The 22,472-nt window shown below is 40.4% G+C and overlaps 1 protein-coding gene across 3 annotated transcripts in view; it reads right to left on the bottom strand.

Moving 5' to 3' along the window:
- Window positions 1–22,472, bottom strand: part of NCALD (neurocalcin delta) — a 348,584-nt gene that overhangs the window by 307,020 nt on the left and 19,092 nt on the right. The window contains exon 1 of one of the 3 annotated variants that reach the window (XM_054692059.1): window positions 2,425–2,439. The exons of the other annotated variants lie outside the window; for them this stretch is intronic. The gene's annotated coding sequence lies outside the window, so the exon portion shown is untranslated. Of the gene's footprint in view, window positions 1–2,424; window positions 2,440–22,472 lie in introns of those variants that run through there. 3 annotated transcript variants of the gene reach the window in all.

The following is a 22,472-nucleotide window of genomic DNA, read 5'->3' as shown; positions in this document are numbered from 1 at the left end:
CCTGCACTGGAACATCACTGAGATGAAGCAACGACACCCAGAAAAGCTAAGAGAGATGCCACATGCACAAATTGTCCAGATACAGATTCTCCCAAATTAAGCTACAGAATCAAAAATATTCCAGTCAAATTCCCAGCAGGCATGTTTTTGAAAGACTGACTAGCCTATTCTGAAATTTAAATGGACATTCAAAGCACCCAATATAGCAAAGACAAAGTTAGAGGGTTTCAACTTCCTGACTTAAAGACTTAGCATAAAACTGCAGTAATGAAGACAACAGGCAAAAACCTTGAACTGGTACTTTATGAGAAAAGATATCCAAATAGACAATAAACATAGGAAAAAGATGTTCAACATCATTACTATTGTGAAACTAATACCACAATGAGAAAGACATGTACCATCAAATGATGGTGAGGATATAAATCAGCTCTCATATTTCTGGTGAGAATATAAAATGGAATAATTCCTCTAGAAAACTGGTGGTTTCTGTTAATGTTAAACATATGCCTACCTTATGACCCAGCAATTCATTCCTAGATGTATATGAAAGAGAAAAAAAGATTTGCTCAAGAATATTTATAACATCTTTATTCATAATTGTGAAAAAATTAAAACAACCTACGTATCCACCAATTAGAGGAGAGTATAAACAAATTGTTACGTACTCATACAATGAAATTCTCCACAGCCATAAAAAAGAAAAAACTATTGATTGACTCAAAGGTATGGATGAAACTAAAAAACATTACAAAGAGCAAAAGTGGTCAGACACAGAAGAGAACATATCGTCTGATGCCATTCAAGTACATAAAAACTAGTTAATGTGACAGAAATTAGAACTGGCATTACGTTTGATAACTGACAGTGGTTATTAACAGGGTAGGAGCATAAGGGAAATTTTGGTGATGATGGAAATGATCTGTCTTAATCTGAGCGGTTGTTGCTTAGGAATCTGCATATATAAAAATGTATCAAATTGTACAATTAAGATTTTTACATTTACTACATGTAAATGATATCTCACTATAAAGGAAAGTACAGAAATAAGTAGAAGGTAGGAGGAGAAAAGCTCCAGAAAAGAGAAGCATATGAAGGGCTATGGGGAAATCTCTATCTGAGATGGTCGTGAAGAACCGGGAGGGATCAGTGATAAAGTGTTCCACACTACATGTCCTTTGAAAGAGGGAAAAGATTTGAATATTAGGAAGTGTAAGGTGAAGGTGAGAGAAGGAAGGGAATATTGCTGGAGAAAAACACATTACACGTTGCTATGGTCTAATGTTTACGTTTCCCCAAAATTCAAATGTTGAAATCCTAACCCCTACCTCCAGGTGATGGTATTGGGATTTGAGGCTCTGGGAAACATTTAGGTCATAAGGGTGAAGCCTTATGAGTAGTGTCCTTATAAATGAGACCCCAGAGCTACCCAGCCCCTTCTGCCATGTGAGGACACAGTGAGGAGCCCTAGATGCAGTTGTGGGTCTTCCCTCAACACTGACTTCTGCTTGCCTCTTATCGGTCAGAATTAAGTCCCGCATCACCTGCAAGGACATCTGTAAGATCAGCCTGAGAGACTGAGTTTTAAACTGTGCTTATTACTGCCCTGAACAGCAGCAAAGTTCTGCCCATAAGAAAGAAGGGGGGCCTCCCTGGGGGGGCAAGGGGTTAAGCACAGCACTGTGAAGCAATCCCAGCCTCTGCAGCACAGTTCGATCCCCGGCCGGCCAGGGGGCAACCCACATGGTGCAGCAGACCTCTCCTGTCTCGCCCGCTGCTCCCCGCAGCAGTGTGTTGTGTGTTTTAGTCCATCTGCCTGTTCTGTTTCCCACTCTGTCTCTGGTGAATCCTCTCACCCCCTCATACCTCTGGTCTGTACCCCAGCTCTTTTATGCATAAATAAATCTTTAAAAAGAAAGAAAGAAGGGGGATACATACCAAGAAAGCAACTAACAACAAGATATTATGCAAATCTGTAAGGTCCAAAAAGCTTTCCTTACATGTCTATGAACATTTATATGATATTATTTGTGTGTATAATATCATATGATTATGTAAATCTACTGAAAATTAAATGTATAGTAACCTAGTTACTATTCATCTCAAGATTCCCCTTTTCTTCTTTATAGGTCACCCTTCTGAAAATGTTTGTTCCTTATGCAAATCAAAAAATGGAATCTTGGTAAGAAACTTAAAAGAAGTTTGATGATTTGTATCAAGACTATGAAAAGGTTTCTACTTTTTGTCTCACAATTAGAGTTACCAGATTTAACAAGTAAAACAATATGGGATACACAAAGTTCATTTTCAAATAAAATGAACTTTTTTGTATATGAGTATATACCAAACATTACATGTGAAATAGTCAAAAAAAAAAAAAAAAAACTATTCAAGCTCACATTTAATGAGACCTCCTGACCTTACCAGATTATCTCCCCTCGGACTTATCTTCTTGAGGAAAGAACACAAAAAAGGAAGGTGAGCCTGCAACAGCACAAGAGTGAAAAATCAGAAAACTAAGGAAATGCCCCCCAAAGAGAGTAGTAAATAAGCTATGGTCATTCTAGCCTATGCAGTAGTACACCAAAAATTAAAACTATTCAATCCTAAAAAATTATAGAATATGCAAGGTTTGCATCTGCTATCATCAAAAATTTAAAAACACAATTATAGAAAATCATAGAAAGACCAAAAATTAGAAATTAGGAAGGAAAAGGTTGAGTTTGTCTGGAAACATTTTTGCAGTTTTCCTTCCTTCTCAACTTTTGAAATAAATACCTTTTACAGTCTTTGCAAAATACTCTGCTGAGAGAATACTGGTGAAGCGCCTTTGGTAACTAAGATCAGCTGAGTGACCCTACGGGTTTGCAGATGAGAAAAAACAGTCTTATTATTCCAGGAAAGTGCTGAACCACCCGCCTTCTAGGTAATTACTTTGATGGCTGTAACTGAATACCTCCTTGAAGATGAAACTGGGAGGCTGGGAGCAGAGGAATGGAATAAGATTTTAGCATCCATGTTGCACTTGCCACATGTCAAGGGCATGAAATTCAACAATCTGAGTGAGAAAGGTGGCAGCTATTAGCCACAGTTTATATGTGAGACGTAGAAAATCAAATTGACTTGTCAAGGAGTATATGTCCTCTTATAGCAAGGAGAAACTTGAGAAAACAAACAGAAAGTAATACCTGGATTCACCTAAGAGGCTTCCCGATTGAATAAATACTCTTTAATAGTATCTCTAAGTATGTCCCTCTAATGCAGGTGGGCAGGAAACTATAGTTACATAAAATGAGTGCATGCCTCAGGATGCACGCTTTAAGCGCTTTTTCTAATGGTGATGAATTTGTACTTTTTACCCTCCCGTGCAGGCGACCACCCACACCTTACATCTGTGCAGCAACCTCCTTCTCTGCCTTCTGAGCTCAGTCTTTCTAACCCTATTTAGAATCAGCTCCCAAATTCTAACCTCCAGTCCTAACCTCTCCCATGCTCCTGACAAACATTTAAGTTGCTGCTTGACATGTCCACTTGGAGGTCTAGTAGGCATCTCAAAACTCAACATGTCTAAAATTGATTTAATGACCCCCACCCCACCCCCAGTCCTGTTCCCCTCTCAGTCTTCCCACGTCAGCAAACAACAACTCCTACAGCTTGTTTGTCTAGGGAAAAAAATGAAGTCATTTTTGACCTATCTCTTTTTAGCACCCCACTTCCAACTCACTTGCAAATTCCACAATATCATAAATGGGACCTTGTCATTAGCTCCATTGACCTCACCTGATTCCAGCCACCATCCCCTCTCAAGATTACTGCAAGAGTGTCCTTGCATCCACTCTTGCCCTTCATGCTCTATTTGCATGTAGCCATCAGAGAAATCTTTTAAAAATGTGCATCAGATCATATAACTTTCCAACTGAAGATCCTTCCAATGACTATTTCATGTAGAAAAAATCCAAACTCCTGACTATAGTACAGGTCTCTCTTTGAGTAGCCCCCCTTTGCAGACCTCATCACCCACCACTCACCCCCTCATTCAGGATGCTCCTGCCACTCTGGCTTTGTGCTGTTCGTTTTAGTTCTGGGCCTTCACACATACTGAGTGCTTTGCCTGAACCTGTCTTCCCTCATTTCTCTTGGCCCCACTCATCATTCAAGACTATTCAAATGCTCTTGACCACTTTCTTTAAGTGGTACCACAGCCCCTCTCTCTAACACCCTTCCCCCATCACCTTATTTTATTTTGTATCCATTCCTGCTATCTGAAAGTGTACTGATCATTTGCTGTCAATCTGATCCCCGTCTGAAGCTCCTGCTGGTGAGCCCTCATCATTTCTTACTAAATGAATTGCCATGAGTCTTAGAATTCACAGTAAGAGACAAGCGCTAGACCTCACAAGCCACAAGCATTCAAGGTTGGGGCCACACCGAGCCTGCGGAGGAAGCTGGCTGAGTGGAGGAGATAGTGAAAGAAACCAGAAAGCTCCCGAGAAACCAGAAAGCTCCCGAGAAACCAGGGCTCCAGTGTCTCCTCATGTTCCTGCTGCTGCTCCAGGTAGCCTGACAGCACCCCAGTGCCTATGCTTGAAGGTTGTCTGTTGCACCCTTTCCTTCCTTACCCGAGCTAGTGTCAGAGAGCTGTTTCCTGCACACGGGCAATATTAAGTGCCAGCTTAAAGCAGAGACTGAAAAGCAACCAAGTGCCTTATTTGTCCCTTTCCTAACCCTAACAGAGATAAATCATCCTGAGGGACAGGATGGGAGGAAGAGGACACTCTGCACAAGCTTGGTTTTTCTCCATTTTGCAGGAGAGAGAAAGATCCAGGGATATCTGTGACTTTCCCATGACAGCTCTCTACTCCCTGGCAAAGTTAGAATTTGAAGATGAGAGGAAAAACTCTTCCTCTCATGGAACAATGTGTAAACCTACTACACAGAACCCACTCTTCGGATGACAGTCACAATATGATAGACTTCACCTTCCAAAAAAGAGGGAATATAAACAACTCTGACACCCAGAACCAGATTTTCATTAAATAGGACTTTAAAATTACAACTGTGCTTTTCTTTAAAAGGTTATGGGCACAACAGCATCGAGCCCTATCTATAGCAACAACTGCTGCTGTTTTAACAGTCCTTTTCTCACGCACCTCCTACAGCTAATCACTTGACAGCTCTAAATGAATATTAACTGCAATGCATAATTAATAAATTGGATTACTTTCCCTTTGCACATCTGAACATACAAGAAATCTGCCAACATTTTGGGAAATCCCATCATGCCACAAGGCATTAAATCATATTTAAGGAACTCAGAAATTAAGACACAGAGATAATGGCAAAGTTGCCCAAATATTATAAAGCACTGATTCTTCTGCTTCCAATTACTCCTGCCTTGTCAAATAATAGGAAAGACTTGATTGCAAACACATAGCCATTTCATTGTACTTCTCAAGCCTTTTTAATAAAAATAGATCCCTGCTGCCACCCACCTCCTTTAAACAAAAAAAAAAAAAATCTGCCCAGGAAACATAATTCATCTCTGCCAATGACTTCATATGAAAGGTTAATGGCACGGTGTGCTATCGGCAGCCAGCAGTGTTTGCTATTTTGACTTCTCACTTAAGAGTTCCATTATTCTGAACAATCTCAAGCAAATACCTTTATCTAAACCACCCCCGACCAACCTTTAAAGCCTAATACTAGGTTCATCTTGACAGCTTCCTATAAGCATTCATTTCAACACTGGCCTGTGGAATTATTCCAAAACAATGCACCATGTCACACCACATCCTTTCGGGGAGCACAAAAGCAAGAGGAGAAGAGTAAAATATTTCACTGAGGATATTAAGGGTTGGCACCTGAGTATATTTTATTGTTCTGTTTCTGTTGGAACTGGTCATGGAACTTCAGGGCTCTTCACCCCAGCTGGATTTAACTTTTTCTTGGCAGAGTCTGGGTAGGATGAGGAAATTTAGTGGGGGTTCCCACGAATGGAAAGGAAAGGCTTGGGAGTGTCCTTTTACTCGATGAAAGGCTCTCATATAAAATGACAGACTCTGTGGGACACGAAAATTCTGTGGCCTTTCCACATGGTGGGCATGAAGGGTTTGGGGCTCCAACAGAAGCTGCAGTCACAAGGAGAATCAGGACTGGCATGTGTCATACTAAAAGATGGTTCTCGAGTTCTACCAGTGGGCGCTGACGGGCTGCCACTGGTCTAGGTCTCCCATCCACTCATAGGACATTAAGAGTAAAGTGTCTTAAGAACACGCAAAGGCCTAAGGGCTTGAGACATGCAACAAGTTTAATGCTAAAGCAATTTTTTTATTTGGTTGGTTGGTTGGTTTTCCCCCTAAGTTTGATTCTCAATCAACTGCATCATAATCATCTGCAGTATTTATTAAATATTCAGATTTCTGGGCCTCTCTCCTTACCTTCTGAATCTAAGTCTCTGGGGGGGATGGGTCCAAATCGCTGTATTTTATAACTGTTCCCTATGTTTAAGAACCTCGCCCTTAAGGTCTTCCCTGGTGGCACAAGGGATTAAGATGCAACCTATGAAGCTATTCGCAGCCACTGCAGCACAAGTTCACTCCCCAGCCAGGGAGCAACCCACATGGCACAGCAGACCTCTCCTAACTCGCCTGCTGCTCCCCTCAGCAGTGTATTTCAGTCAGTCCACCTATTCTGTTCCCCACTCTGTCTCTGATGAATCCTGTTACCATCCACATCTCTGGCCTGTACCCCAGTTCTTGTATGCATAAATAAATAAATCTTTAAAAAAAAAAAAAACCTCACCCCTAAGAACAGGAGCAACAGAGGGGCTTTTTATGACACTTTCTCATAGGGGTTTGTGCCTCATTGTCAAAAAAGAACAAATCATTTGTCCTATTCTGTTAGAAAATGTACTACTTACCATAATGTCAATATTAGTCACATGAATGCAATATGACCCGCCTATAACTGCATCCCTTAGAATTTAAATACACGTTATTTTTGAGTAAATAATAATAATAGCAAATTATTATTATGAGCCTCTCTAATGAGTCATTTACTTTTTACTATCTCAACAAAGTCCCTGTCATACAGAAAATTGCTCTTCAATGTTGTTGGAGTTACACTAATGATGACAAGACTAAACTGAGGCACAAACAGTCCCAGGGCTTACCAATAATTTAGTCTATTTATATTTACTACTGATTTAACATTAAGGAGCTTTCACAGAATTGGAAGGTAGGATCCCCTTGGTTTTCCACACATGTGCACTCTCTTTCCTGTTCTGGATGGGCCCGGTTTTTCTATCAAATTCTCCCAGTGGGTTAGTCTGTCAGTCAGTGGAATTACTGAGCACAAACAACCCACCATCATGCTGATATTTAAAATGATTCCCTTTTCATTGTAAGAAGGAGAAAACACAGAACAGTGTTGTGGACTGAATGTCTGTGTCTTTCCAAATTTTAACATTTTTAAAAATTTTTATTGGCATGACATTGCATTATAAGATATAAATTTCAAGTGTCCATCATCATAACCCCAAATTCATATGTTGAAGCTCTAACCTCAGGGAGATGGTATTTGGGAGACACATCTTTGGGAAGTAATTAGGTTGAGAAGGGATCGTGATGGGATTCATCAGCAGAAGAAGAGAGAGAGATTTCTACCCACATGGATGTACCACTCGTGCACAGAGCAAAGGCCACGTGAGCACAGAGCAAAAAGGCATCCCTCGCTAGACATAGAATCTGCAGGCACTTGATCTTGGACTTTCCAGGCTCCAGAACTATAGGAAATAAATGTCTGTGGTTTAAGTCACCCCATGCATGGCATTTTGTTAAAGCAGTCCAAGATGATTATGACGGAAATCATCCAATAAATGTAGCAATTAAGCAATAAAAGAGCTCAGCTTAAGCACTGGAGCCAGAGAAAGGCTCAGCTGGCCATGGCCAGTGCTTTCACCAATGCCAAGTCTAATGGAACTCACCAGCTGCTGGACCCATCCCAGAGGAAACAATTAGGTCTCTTGGTGGGAATGTGAGCTGGTAGAGGTCAGTGGTCCCATCTATATGGTCCTACTACTTTGTCTTGGAACAATCACATGACGAAAGGAATAGTTCATTGTCATATTAAAATTGCCTTCCAAAACCTGGCTTCATAACTCCATCCACCCCACCCCTCCTTGAGGACATGCTCTAAGGCTTCCACAGCCACGTTAGCTGCTTGTTTTCTACTTCTAAGAGTGAAAAAAAGATAAAAAGCTGTTGGTACTTCTTATTTTCAAATAATGGCCCTTTAGATAGGAGCGATTTAAGAAGCAAAACTCTCTTTGGAGATATGATTGACAATGATCTTTCCCTGCCAAAAATTTAAATTTGATACAAATTTAAATGCCTCTTCAAATTTTAGCTACTCCCAAAATCTTTCTCTAACTAAAATAGACATAGTGCATCTACCCCACCAACTCCCATTCTAAATGACAACCTCCATAAACACTCCACAAAGAAAACTGATCCCTATGTGTTGTTTAAGATCTGAGATCAATATTTCCTTGGCCCTATGGCCCGCCTCTCAAGTCCTGGCTGAGGCCATTTCTACCATGGCTCTGAATCAAATCATTTTCCAGTCCTTGAGTGAATAATGCAACAGAGACTGCAGAACAAAAAAAAGAATTACTACTGAGATGTGAACCTCTCCCCTTACTTCCAAAAGGGCAAAAGAACAGTCAATGCATTTCATTCCATGTGTTTATAAATAATGATTTTTTTCCTTTGAATGTATAAGGGAAAAAATTATAGTAACTGCAGGGGGCCAGATTCAAAAGAGAAATACAAGTTGAGTGCCCCCAAATTAATGACTTCATAAAAATCTAACTTAATCCTGAATTGGCAACTGCCCCCACAACTTCAACTCTGAAATCGTCTAATTCTACAAACCCAAGCCAAGAGGACACTTTTTCTCCAATTGAAATAATCCATGAATAGCAGACTAGGACTGCAAACCAGCTAAGCCTGACTTGGGCTTATATTTGGCAATAAGCAAACCATTTTGAAACCCCTAATAGGTCTTCCCTTAGATTCCAATGTAAGGCAAGAGGGCTCCTTTTATCTTTACATAACTTGCTTTTTCAATCAAACTAATATGTGTCAAATAGCACTCTCACGTTAAAAAGCCCTACCTGGTCCCATTCCCAAGTAAGCATTTCCAACTCTTTCTCACTTCTATTGTCAAAACCTCCATAATTATATATTAAATGCTTGATTGCTATTTTTTTGTTTCCTTTTTCCATTTGGAAAATATCTTCTGACAATTAAAGATTAGAATTCAACTGTTATATCCTCCTATTTCCTTACCCCACAATCACCTAAATATAGCAACATCATGATTTTGATGAAAGTCATATACCATTTACATTGTTATAACTATGAAATCAGACTCGCCTTAATTCAAATTCTGCCTCCAACAGGTAGCAGCTGTGTGATCCTGTGTATCATTTTTCATATTTGTAAAATAAAAACACTATCCAAGCCCACGTCATGGGGTTACTGTGAGAGTTTCATGAGTAATTATGTGCAAACACTGAATGAGTGCCTGGCCCAGGATGAGGATCCTCTAAATGCATAGTCGGCATAGATTTCTTTCCTTGGTCAGTCTCTTTCCTTTATTTTTCCTTTTTTTTTAAAGAAATGTTTATTTTTGTATATTTGATTTTTTCTTCTTTAATTTATTTTATATATTTAATTTATTTGACATACTTTTTTATTAAGGTAACATTGATTTACAATACCATACGTGATTCAACAGCACAGGACCCCATTTCTTCGGGTGTATGCTACCACACCACCAAGACTCCCACAGTTCTCCACTCCAGCTCACTGGCCCCCTCCTCCTTTCCACTCTTCCCTCATCCTCACCCACTGGTAGCCTCAGTTTTGCACTTAGATTTCTAGGGTTTGTTTTTGTTTGGTGTTGTATGACCCTTTGTTTTGTTTCTCTATATGCCACATCTGAGTGAAACCATGTGGTATTTGTCTTTCTCCTTCTGGCTTCATTTAGCATAATCCCTTCCAGTTTCATCCATGTTGTCACAAGTGGCAAGAGTTCATCCTTTCTATAGCTAAAGAATATTTGTGTGTGTGTGTGTGTGTGTGTGTATACACCACACCATCTTGATCCAATTCTCTATCCTTGGGCACTTAGGTTGTTTCCATAACTTGACTATTGCAGACAGTGCTGCAGTAGAAACAGCACATACATCCTTTCAAAGTAGTGCTTTTGCATTCCTTGTTTAGATACCTATGAGTGGACTTGCTGGATCATATGATAGGTCTATTTTAATATTTTGAGAAATCTCCATACATTTTTCCATTGGGGCTGACCAGTCCACATTCCCACCAACAGTGGATGAGGGTTCCTTTTTTTCCACATCCTGACCAACATTTGTTTTCTGGATTTCTTTCTCCTTTACTTAATTTTCTATGTAACTTTCACTAATGTATTCTGGAAACTCCCACAAAATATTAAAATTCCTCCCATTGCAGATGTTACATTACATAGTATTTGTTTGTTTTCCTAAAAGATATCCTTCTGGGGGTAACTCCATCATGCCCGAATTCCATGGGCCTGATGCACACTTTAATCAGGTATTCTCTTCCACCTGTGTGGGGTCTTAATCTACCCCATGTCTCATATCCTCCTCCCTCTAGATTTATACTTCTTTTTGATGGCACATATCCCCCAGCACATTCCTAAGACAGGGCACGTAGGAGATAAAGCCCTTCAGTCATGGAAAAATGTCCTTATTCTTCCTTTACACTTGCCTGAGGTTCTGCAAAATATAGAATTCTAAGTGCAAATCATTTTCCCTCAAAATGTTGAGGGTGATGCTCTTTGATCATCTAGCCTCCAGTGTTTCTGCAGAAAGGTCTAGTGCCCCTCTAATAACATTTCTTTTTCTCTCTGATGATTCATAAGACTGTTTCTCATTCCAGGTAGAGAATGTCATGATGATATACATCTTATGTACTGGGCTGTAAGTCTTTTCCATTGGTCTGTGCTTCTATTTTTGCTCTAATACCATATACTTATTCCAATAGTTTTGATGACTACTGATTTTTAGGATAGATTGAAATCAGGGAGTGTGATATCTCTATTTTTCTTCTTTTCTCTCAGAATGCTTCAGCTTATAGGGGTCTTTTGTGGTTCCAAAAAAGCCAATTTTAGAATTGTTTGTTCGGTTTTCTTGAAAAGTGTCACTGGGATTTTGATAGGTTTGCCTTAGATAATATGGCCATTTTAACAATGTTTATTCTTCCAGTTCACAAGCATGGACGATCTTTCCATTTCTTTATCTCTTATTTCTTTTGATAGTATCTTTAAGTTTACAGTGTATTGGTTTATCACCACCTTTGTTAAGTTTACTCCCATGTATTTCCTCCTTTTTAGTGCAACTGTAAATAGAACTGTTCACTCGTTTTCTCTTTCCTCTAATTCATTGTTTGCATACAGAAATGCAACCAACTTTAACCCTGCACTTAACTGTCTTTATCTCTAGTAGTTTTTTGGTAGAGTTTTTTGGATTTTCTACGTATAGTCATATCATCTGCAAATAGTAACTTTTTCCTTATCTTTTCCAATTTGGATGCCTTTTATATCTTTTTGCTCTAGCTAGAAATTTCAATACTATATTGAACAGTAGTAGTGAAAGTGGACAACCTAGTCTTGTTTCTTTTTTTTTTTTTTTTTTTAAAGATTTATTTATTTATTTATTTATACAAGCACTGGGTACAGTCAGAAGCCCGGGAGGGTGAGAGAATTCACTAGAGCCAGAGCCGGCAGGCAGAACAGGCAGACTGACAAAATACACTGCTGAGGGAAGCAGCGGGCGCGGCAGGAGAGGTCTGTCACCAGTGGCCGGGGATCGAGCCAGCGCTGCGCCACCAGGGGAGGCCCTATTCTTGTGTCTTATCTTAGGGGAAATGTTTTCAGTTTTCACCACTGAGCATGAGGCCAGTGTAAGTTTGTCATATATGACCTTTTATATTAAGATATGTTCCACCTTTCTCCATTGTGAGAGTTTTTATTATAAATGAGTGTTAAATTTTGCCAAATGCTTTTTCAGTGTACTGTTGACAAGAACATGTGATTTTTATCTTATTTGATGTAGTCCATGTGGTAATGATACTCATTGACTTCCATTTGTTGAATCGATCTTGCATCCTGGGATGAATCTCTTTGGTCATGATAAATGATTATTTTTATATATTGTTGGATTTGACTTACCAAGATTTTTTTAGAATTAACTAATGAAGCCACTTGGTCCTGGGATTTTGATTACTATTTTGATGCTCTGCTTGTGATTGGTCTGTTTAAGAAATTTATTTCATCCTGGTTCACTCATAGAAGGTTGTATAACTCTAAAATTTAACGTCTATGTTATCCAGTTCATTTGCATATAGATGTTCATGATAAACTGGGATGACCCTCTGTACTTCTGTTGTAATCTTGTATTCTTCATTCTGTTTTTTTCTATGGTTTTCTCTCTTTTTCTCTTAGCTAGCTAAAGGGTTCATTGATTTTGTTTATCCTTTCAAAGAATCAGTTTATACTTTCAAAGAGTTCATTGGCTCTTTTGTGTCATCTTATTTGTTTCTATTCATTTATTTCCACTCTCATTCTTATTATTTTCTTCCTTCTACTTACTTTTGTTGGGTTTAAGAAGTTCTCACCCATCATTTCTTTGAAATGGCTCTGGTTCTCTTTTCCTTCTCTTTACCTTCTGGTATAATTAAAATCTTCATGTTTCAGGGCCTCCCCCAATGGTGCAGCAGGTTGAGCATAGCGCTGTGAAGCTGTCCACAGCCTCTGAAGCACGGGTTCGGCTCCTGGCTGGCCAGGGAGATACCCACATGGCACAGCAGACCTCTCTTGTCTCTCCCGCTGCTCCCCTCAGCAGTGCTTTTGGTCCATCTACCTGTTCTTTTCCCCACTCTGTCTCTGGTGAATCCTCTCACCCTCCTGCACCTCTGGCCTGTACCCCAGCTATTGTATAAATAAAATAAATCTTTAAAAAAAAAATCCTCTTGTTCCTCTTCTAGTGGAGTCTTATAATTTCCATATTATTTCTTTAGTTTTCCTAATTTTTATTTCTCTCTCTTCTTCTAGTTGAGTCATTATTATAATTTTATCTCCAATTTCAATGATTCTTTCCTCTGAAACACTGAATTTGCTTGATGTGCTTTCCGTGGAAGTTTTCATTTCATTCATTAAACCTTTCATTTGCAACATTTCTGGTGTATATATATATATATATATATATATATATATATATATATATATATATATATTTAGCTTTATATGAGATGTATTTAGTTTTATACAAGAACTGGGGTATAGGCCAGAGGTGTGGGAGGGTGAGAGGATTCACCAGAGACAGAGTGGGGAACAGAACAGGCAGACTGACTGAAATACACTGCTGCGGGAGCAGCGGGCCAGACAGGAGAGGTCTGCCGCGCCATGTGGGAATCTCCCTAGCCAGCCGGGAATCAAACATGCGCTACAGAGGCTGTGGACAGCTTCACAGCACTGCGCTTAACCTGCTGCGCCACCGGGAGGCCCTGTTTGGTATATTTTTATAGCTTCATTCTCTGGTAACTCCTGTTCCTGCATTTCCATGCTTATTTCACTAATGTTTCATTCTGTATTACAGCACAATTGATGAATATCATTGATTTTCTTCAAAATAGCTGTTTTAAATTCACTATCCATTAGATTTCCCTTTCTGTGTCAAGAATGCATTCTAAAGATTTATCTTTCTCATTTATTCTGCCACAGGTTTTGCCTTTTATGGCACCTGCTATTTTTCCAGTATGTGGCACTGTAGTTCTAGTTTTGGAGTACTGTTTAGTTTTTTTCAAGACTTCAAGTGTTTATGGACAGAGATGCCTGTTTTTTGTTTTTGTTGGGGGTGGGGGGAGTCATTCCTTCATGAATGTTTTGGAGGGGTGGGCCTAAAATTCCTCTCTGTATGCATCCCTTTCTTATGACTGGACACATTCTCAATCTGAGCACAGAGTCAATGTGACCAGATCCCTCCTCCAGACCCAGCCACAGGTAACTGCAGCCAGTGGCAGCTTGACCAAATACAAACTTCCATGGATCTCCAAGGAGCAGGGGTGGGGAATCAACCTATTACACCTGTGCCTGCTGAAATTAATGAGTTTCATTGTCACCCTGTCTTGACAGTGTGGCTCTAAGGAGGACCTGGTAGGACTCTAGTGACATGTGTCCCCAAGATTCTGCTTCTTTGTGATAGGCACTGCCATAGCTATGCACCCTGCTGCATGGAGCTACAGGCTGGGTTTGTAGCCAGTGGCAGCAGAAGTTGCGCTCTGGACTCCGTTTCTTCTAGGAGCAGGGAAGAGACCTCAGCCTGCCACACCACACATGAGGATCAGCTGGGTTCCAATGTCAGATTGCATCATCCAGCTTTAGGAGGGTACATGGATCTTCCCCCTCTCTATGAAAGAGATGTTCTACATACATGTGCCACAAAGGGCCTGGCCCTCTCCTGCTTGTTCCCCATAACACGCAGCCAACTGTGGCTGTGCATTCTGCTGTTTGCAACCTCCCTCTCCTGACTCCACTGCACCACAGGTGTCTGAAAATGTACCTTCAGTAATGCAGATACATGAGTAACCAAGTATCCTTCTGTGATAAGCTGATGTGCAATGCATTATATATTTAGGTGATTAAATCCCAATGTTAAGGATTGGAAAAAAATATAAAATCACAAATACTGCACTAAGGTCATATTAAGACCAAGTCCAGGGCCTCCCCCGTGGCGCTGCGGGTTGAGTGCCGCACTGTGAAGCCGTCTTCAGCCTCTGCAGCACAGCTTCGATTCCCGGCTGGCCAGGGAGAAACCCACAAGGCGCCGCAGACCTCTCCTGTCTCGCCCGCTGCTCCCCTCAGCAGTGTGTTTCATCAGTCTGCCTGTTCTAATCCCCACTCTGTCTCTGGTGAATTCTCTCACCACCACCACCCCTCACTCCGGCCGCGCCTCTGACTATACCCCAGATCTTGTACAAATAAATAAATCTTTAAAAAAAAAAAAAAAAAAGACCAAGTCCAAGCCCAACCCAGGTCTGGAAAATTTGTTATTTTGAGATTGAGCAAACTTTTAGAATAGATCATTATTATTACCAATAAATCTATTATAACTACTGTTTCTTTCATATCAAAGATGAAATTCCACATCTCAGAAAGACATACCTGCATCATCATCTGTCTTCAAAATTTGAGTGTTTCAAAGAACTACACTTGTCCTTCTGAATATATCTATTTCTCTCTACATCCACAATTAACATGACCCTGGACCAAGCCACCACCATCTCTTGCCTGAACTCCTATTTCATCTGTCTGTCACTACTCAAGCCAGTCCAGTCCATCTTTTATCACAGTAATATTTTGAAAAAAAGAAATACGATCATTTTATATACCCCTAACCTGCACCCCACCTTAACTCTCAGTGCCTTCCCCCTGCTCTGGGGAAGACCGAAATCTCGCTCCTTGTGTTCCAGCCACACTAGCTGCCCTTTTTCCATGATCCTCCCGCCACTGGCCTTCATCTGTACTATAGGCTCCTTCTGGAATGCCTGGAATTCCTGGAATGTTATTCACCCACAGAACCCCTACAACTAGGTATTTCCTGCCCATTCCATCTAATTTCAACACATGTATGGAGTCAGGAGCCTTACCTAACTCTGTGTCCAAGAGAGTTCCTTTGACTGTGCCTGACTCATCATTCCTTGTCATTACAGGGATTCTCCATGACTTCATGTACTTCTGAGATTCATGTCCACCAAAGTATAACTAGGTGAGAAGGGACTACACTCATCTTACTGTTTTAGAGCAGCCCCGATATTGAACGGGTTGCTGGCTGTGGGTCCTCACCCGCGCGCTTTAAAGGGACTTATGAATACTCCACTACAGACACACAAAAAAGGTTAATAAAAGGTTTATTTACAAGGGAAAAGGAAATAAGGAAAATGTACAACTCAGGGAGAAAATAGGGAAATAAAGTCTTTAATGCGTCCTACCCGATCCGACGACCTGGAAACCCAAAGTCACTCTCAGAGCTGGCCAGACGCTGCGAGCTGGCGGAGAGCCAAAAAATGGGGGATCCCCAAAGCCCACGTGTCTGCCTTTTATATCCACCTGGCTGCTTAACCCCACCCTCAGGCCCCAGCCACCTTCCCTTTGGTGGTGATGGGATTTGGAGTTCCCAATGTCTTTGGCTTTGACCTGGGGTGGGGGTGGAGTCCACAAAGCCTGTATGGAATTAGCTTTGGGACAGCCTTTTCCCCCTAACATTGGGGTGGGGGTGGAGTCCACAAAGCCTGTATGGAATTAGCTTTGGGACATCCTTTTCCCCCTAACAGTTAGTGAGATTGGAAATGTTAGGGGGAAAAGGATGTCCTAAAGCTAATTCCATACAGGCTTTGTAGACTCCACCCCCACCCCAGGTCAAAGCCAAAAGATATTGGGAGAGACAAATCCCATCACCACCAAAGGGAAGGTGGCTGGAAACTGAGGGTGGGGTTAAGCAGCCAGGTTTGGTATAAAACCAGACACGTGGTCTTTGTGTGTGTGTGTGGGGGGGGGGGTCCGTTTTTTGGCTCTCTGCCAGCTCGTAGCTCGGCCAGCTCTTGGAGTGACTTTGGGTTTCCAGGTCGGCGGATCGGGTAGGACGCATTAAAGACTTTATTTCCCTATTTTCTCCCTGAGTTGGACATTTCCTCATTTCTCTTTCCCTTGTAAATAAACCTTTTATTAACCTTTTGTGTGTGCCTGTAGTGGAGTATTCATAAGTCCCTTTTAAGCGCCCGGGTGAGGACCCACAGTCAGGCAACCTGTTTTTATATCGGGGCTGCTCCGTAACAGAAACACAAAACTGAAAGGACACTTGAGATGAATGACTCCCCTAGGAGGCATGGTCCTTTGTCTCTGTTTTTCCTTCCATCTTTCTACCTGGAGCATGGATGTGATGGCTTCTGTTTCAGCAGTCATCTTGGACTACAAGGCTACCTTTTTTCTTCTAGCTTTATTGATACACAATTGACAAACAACACTGTGTAAGTTTAAGCTATAAAATGTCTGATTTGATATACATTTGTATTGAGAAATGATTACCACACTAAGGGTAGTTAATATATCCATCACTTAGATTGTTATTCACTTAGCAACCTTTAACTTTACAAGTTGGTATTTGTTTACTGTAGTGACCATGCTGTACAGTCTATCCCCCCCCACCCTCCACCCTCTACCCTCCACCCCGACCTTACCCATCTCTCCCCCCACCCTCCACCCCGACCTTTCCCATCTCTCTCAAGCCCCCACCCTGGTAACCATCAATCTATTCTTTGTTCCTATAAGGTTGGTATTTTTTAAATTGCACATATACTTGAGGTCATACAGTATTTGTCTTTCAGTGTCTGGCTTAGCATCTAGGCCCTAAGGCCCATCCATGTTATCACCAATGGCAGGACTTCCTTCTTTTCTGTGACTGAATAATTCATATAGATATAGATATCACATGGTCATTATCTGTTCATCTGTTGACAGATACTTAGTTTGTTTCCATGTCTGTAGATATCTCTTTAAGACAGTGATTTTTATCCCCTGTGGTTATATACCCAGAAGTGGGACTGTTGAGCACATGGTATTCTATGTTTAGTTTTTTGAGGAGCTTTCATACCATTTTCCATAATGACTGTACCAAATTACATTTTCCACCAACAGAGCACAGATCCCCTTTCCTCCCCATCTTTATTGCCTTTAATAAGATAATACATGTTGTCTTTTATTTTTTTAAATAATAGTCATTCTAGCAATTCTGCGGTAATATCTCATTGTGGCTTTGATTTACCTTACCCTGATAATTAATGTTTTCATATACTACAGATGGAGCCAAAAACTAGAAGAATCCTGGGTCCCCAGGACTGAGACACAGCATACCTTCTCTCAACTATCTCCAGATATTTTTATTTTAAAAAAATAGTAAGTCTTTATGCTTTTGAGCCACTGAAGTCAACTCTGCTTCTCACAAACACAATTCTAAACTGGTGTGAGAGTTAGTAAAAAGAAACACTCCACCCCTAAGTACCTTACCAATTACTGAAGATGACAGATGGGCCCAAAGCCACAAGAAATCATCAGCATTTGACTCCAACCAAATCCCTAAGGAAACTGCTTCTATGTGATCTGGAGTATTTGATTATAACACTTCCAAATTTCCAGTGATGGGCATTCCACCACCCCCTTCATGAAAAAGCACTTCCTATTGCATTCCAAAATCATCAATCACATTCAAAAAGCTTCACTCAAAATACAAATCTTGGGTAATGCTTAGATTGACTAATGCCCTCTACATTAGCACACAGTTATTACTTTTAAATGCTAGGAAGAGCATAGAGAATGTTGCAACTTCATTTGCATAATGCTTTATATTACATGTACGCTCAACTGAAAGGGGAAGTAACTGAACACTTAGCCTGTGCAAGCACTGTGCCAGAAGTTTTGTGTAAGTCATTTTCTATGAACTTCACAATAGCTCTGTACTATGGATATAAAATGTGCTCACCATATAAATAAAAGTAAGTGACTTGCCCAGCCCTCTCAAACAAGCAGTAGGACTAGGATGAAATACATCTGTCTGCCAACCTATACTGTTTCTACTACCTCCATTCTCCTAGAAGTTAGCAACTGCTGTTATCTTGAGTGTGTGGCTAATTACACCATGCCCCTTGATGAACAAATGTTCATCTTCGTCGGATTTAATCAAGCAAGAAGTTCTTGTGCATTGAATTATGTCCTTCTAAATGATACACTGAAGTCTTAACTCCCAGTACCCATGACTGGGACTTTATTTGGATAGTAGGTCTTTGGAAATATAATCAAATTAAGATCAGGTCAACTGGATTAGGGAGTACCCTATTCAATGACTTAGAGACATGAAATGTGGGCACAGAAAGACACTGAGAGGAGAGCATGATGTGAACATGGAGACTGAGACAGAGTGATGTGTCCACAAACCAAGAATATGAAGGATTTTCAGTGACCACCAGAAGCTAGGGAGAGGCAATGGAAGATTCTCCCCTGGACTCTTCAAAGGGAGCATAGCCCTTCTGACACCTCGGTTTCAGACTTCTAACCTCTAGGGCTATAAAGAGAATAAAATTCTGTTATTTGAAGCTTCCAAGTGTGTGGTGATTTGTTATAGCAGCCCTAGGAAATTAATCTTAGAAGTTAATCCTGACTTTGGGATGTTTTGGCCTTAGCAGGAACACATGCTCAGTTGAGTATACAGTAAGCCCATGTCAGGTTTCCTGGGGGTTGTGCACTGGTCAGATGGAGCCAGGAATGTGTCCGATACTATTTCCTGCCCAGTTCAGGAAGGCACAGAGGGGAATGAGAGAGATGAAGGGTAGCAGATGGAGAGAGGGAGGCAGAACCGGGTATGGTGGGCGGCTTGGACCGAGCAAGGCCAATGAGATGTGAACAAATAACAAGTGTTCAGGATGGTGAGCAGGAGTCCTACTTACTGCATCCAAACACCAAAAGGACCTGATTTTTTCTACTCAGCATGGGGCCATGAAAAGTCAACCAACTTAGCCCTAAACATCTGTTAGGTTTGCACTAACTAAAACCCAATGAATAGTGAATAGGCTGGCTTCAATTTTGCATTTTACACAATGCCAAAAAGATACTGTTAGTAAGTTCATTAAAAGGATTCAATTAACTGAAACGAATGCTTAGAATTATTGGAGAGATAATTATTCCAAATGTACAGCCTGGAATGTATGAAATTATTAATAATACAAACCTAAGCCAAGAAAATATTGATAACAATGTTATTGTTATCAGTTTTTTTCTGATAAAAAACTGAAAAATCTCAAACTTACTTTTCATTACTAGGCCTTTTTCACAGTGGAAATATCCATTTCTAGATAGTTTCCAGAAATAAATCAACATTTCAAAGATGGTAATTCTAACTATAGTTATAACACACATGAAATAAATCTTGCCAGAGTGATCCTCTTACTAGGGTGACCAGTTCATCCTGGTTTGTCTGAGAATGCCCTGGCTTTAGCAATGGAGGTTCCATGTCCCAGAAATCCCTCAGTCCCAGTAAAATGTGAACAATGTGTACCCCAACCTCTAATAAACGAAAGTAGTGGTCAAGTGAGCAAGTACCCCAAGGCAGACATACAAACATACAAAACATGGATTCAAAGAAGACTCTTACAAGACAACTAAGTCCAAGGAATGAGTCCAAAATAGGCCTACAGGTTAAAGATCAAAAGTCACCTTGCAAGGGCACTCACAATGGTGACCACTAGCTTCTCACCAATATTGCTCACTCCTGTCTGCTCACCCCTCCCTGTTGCAGAGCTCAGTTAAGGGCCTTTTCCTGTCTACATTCATACACCCCTCTCCAGCCAGGGTTTATAAAGTTCCGCCTCTATGCAGACAGCAGATATTTATTTTCTCACAATGATGGAGGCTAGGTGACCAAGATTAAGGTGTCAACAGGGTTCAGGCAAAGGGAAGAACAGCAGAAGTTTGGATGTCAGAATGAAAAAAAAAAAAAAAAAAGAATGAAAGAGAAAATGGTTGGGCCTCCCCTGGTGGCGCAGCGGTTGAGCGCTGGGCTGCGAAGCTGCCCACAGCCTCTGCAGCGCCGGTTCAACCCCCAGCCACCAGCGAGGGTCCCACATGGCGTGCAGACCTCTCCTGCCGCGTCTGCTGCTCCCCTCAGCAGTGTATTTCATCGGTCTGTCTGTTCTGTTCCCCGCTCTGGCTCTGGTGAATCCTCTCACCCTCCTGCGCTTCTGACTGTACCCAGTGCTTGTATAAATAAATCTTAAAAAAAGAGAGAGAGAGAAAAAAGAGAAAATGGCGCCTTTACTCTCCTCCTGTCTTCCCCACCAGGCCACAGTTTGGTGCGTTCTCATCAGCCTCCCTCCTCCATAACTAAGGCTCTGTCTGGTACTAGGAACTATTCCTCCCCTGATGCCTTTGGGCCTGAGGATTTTAACAACTTCCTGCAGTTCTGGGCCCTGCCCTCCCTCGATGATTTCCCCTAATATGTTGACATCCTACACTCTTCTTTTAAGGCTTGGTTCATCCCCTCTAAAAAACACAAATTTTGCTCTTTTTGTAGGACTACTATGAAGAGGATGTATGCCTGGAGAAGCTGGTGGCCATTTTGACCTCCACATGGAGAGAGCCTGCTGAGAATTATCAATACAGATGAAAGCAGAGATAAAAGACATAAAGTATGAGAAAGGCAGTTTCCTGATATTATTTGAACACCTTACCCCAAATGGGTCTGGATTTCCCTCCTAGAATTTTCAATTATTTGAGCTCTTTTGTTCAAACAATTTGAGTTACATATGTCACTTGCAAATTAAACAGTCTTGATAGTGAAATCATTAAATCCATGCCACAATAGTCCAAACTACCCAAGATTTATCACAGAAAAGTCAATTCTTAACAGAGTTACAAAAGATAACTTTGCAGACGGAGGGTAGGGGATAGGTGAAAAGAACATTCTAAACTACAACACACTTAATTAACAGGACAAGAGATTCACGTTAAGAGCCTGTCCCTGCATGTACTAAACTTTAAACATATTAGTTTTAAAATAGTAAATAGGAAGAGATAGGTACTACACAAAAGACAACTGATTTCTATCAAGCTATGGAATTTGTCCTTGAAATATGATTTGGTGGTTAAGCCAATTCGAAATGAAAAGTGTGCCCATACACACAAAGATTAGCATAGTCTCTTAAAACAGCAAGCAAGTTGAAAATAATAAAATAGAAATTCAGTGATTTAGTTGAAGGTTTGCTAGTTTAAAAGTCCAAGCTATAAAACACTAAAAGAAATGCAATCACAAAGCTTTTAAGAAAGCACTAAAGCTATAGTTAGGCAGCAAAACAGTAGGAAAGAAGCCACAAAGGGCTTGGCTTTTCTAAAGAGAATAGAAAGATTTGTGATTTACACATCAAATTGTAAATTCATACTTTTCAATTTCTGTAAAATGCTTTCCAAAAAAATTTAACGTTCTCTGTGCAATGTAAAATCATTTTTTATTTCAAAAAGTTATGTCATCAACTGCATTAGTCCAAAGTAATAAATAAATATTAGCAGTACAAATTATAGCCCAGTATCTCGCTGAAAAACCAAAAAACCAAAATTCTGTACTGACATCAAGATTTTGTTCACAAAATAATAATAAAATGGAATTTTCATACGCCTATATCAAATAATGACATTTAGGCTGACGTTATCATTTATAAAAAAAAGGAAATCAGAAATAGTAATCTCTCAAAGAGAAGAGTCAAAATTTATTTTGACCTTTCCATTTAACACTCAGTGAAAAAAAATTACTTTTCCTAGCTTAATCC

Source organism: Talpa occidentalis, unplaced genomic scaffold (genome assembly GCF_014898055.3).
Source record: "Talpa occidentalis isolate TD23 unplaced genomic scaffold, MPIMG_talOcc4v2.1, whole genome shotgun sequence".
NCBI classification, from domain to species: domain Eukaryota; kingdom Metazoa; phylum Chordata; class Mammalia; order Eulipotyphla; family Talpidae; genus Talpa; species Talpa occidentalis.
This window is presented reverse-complemented; position numbering and strand designations above follow the sequence as displayed.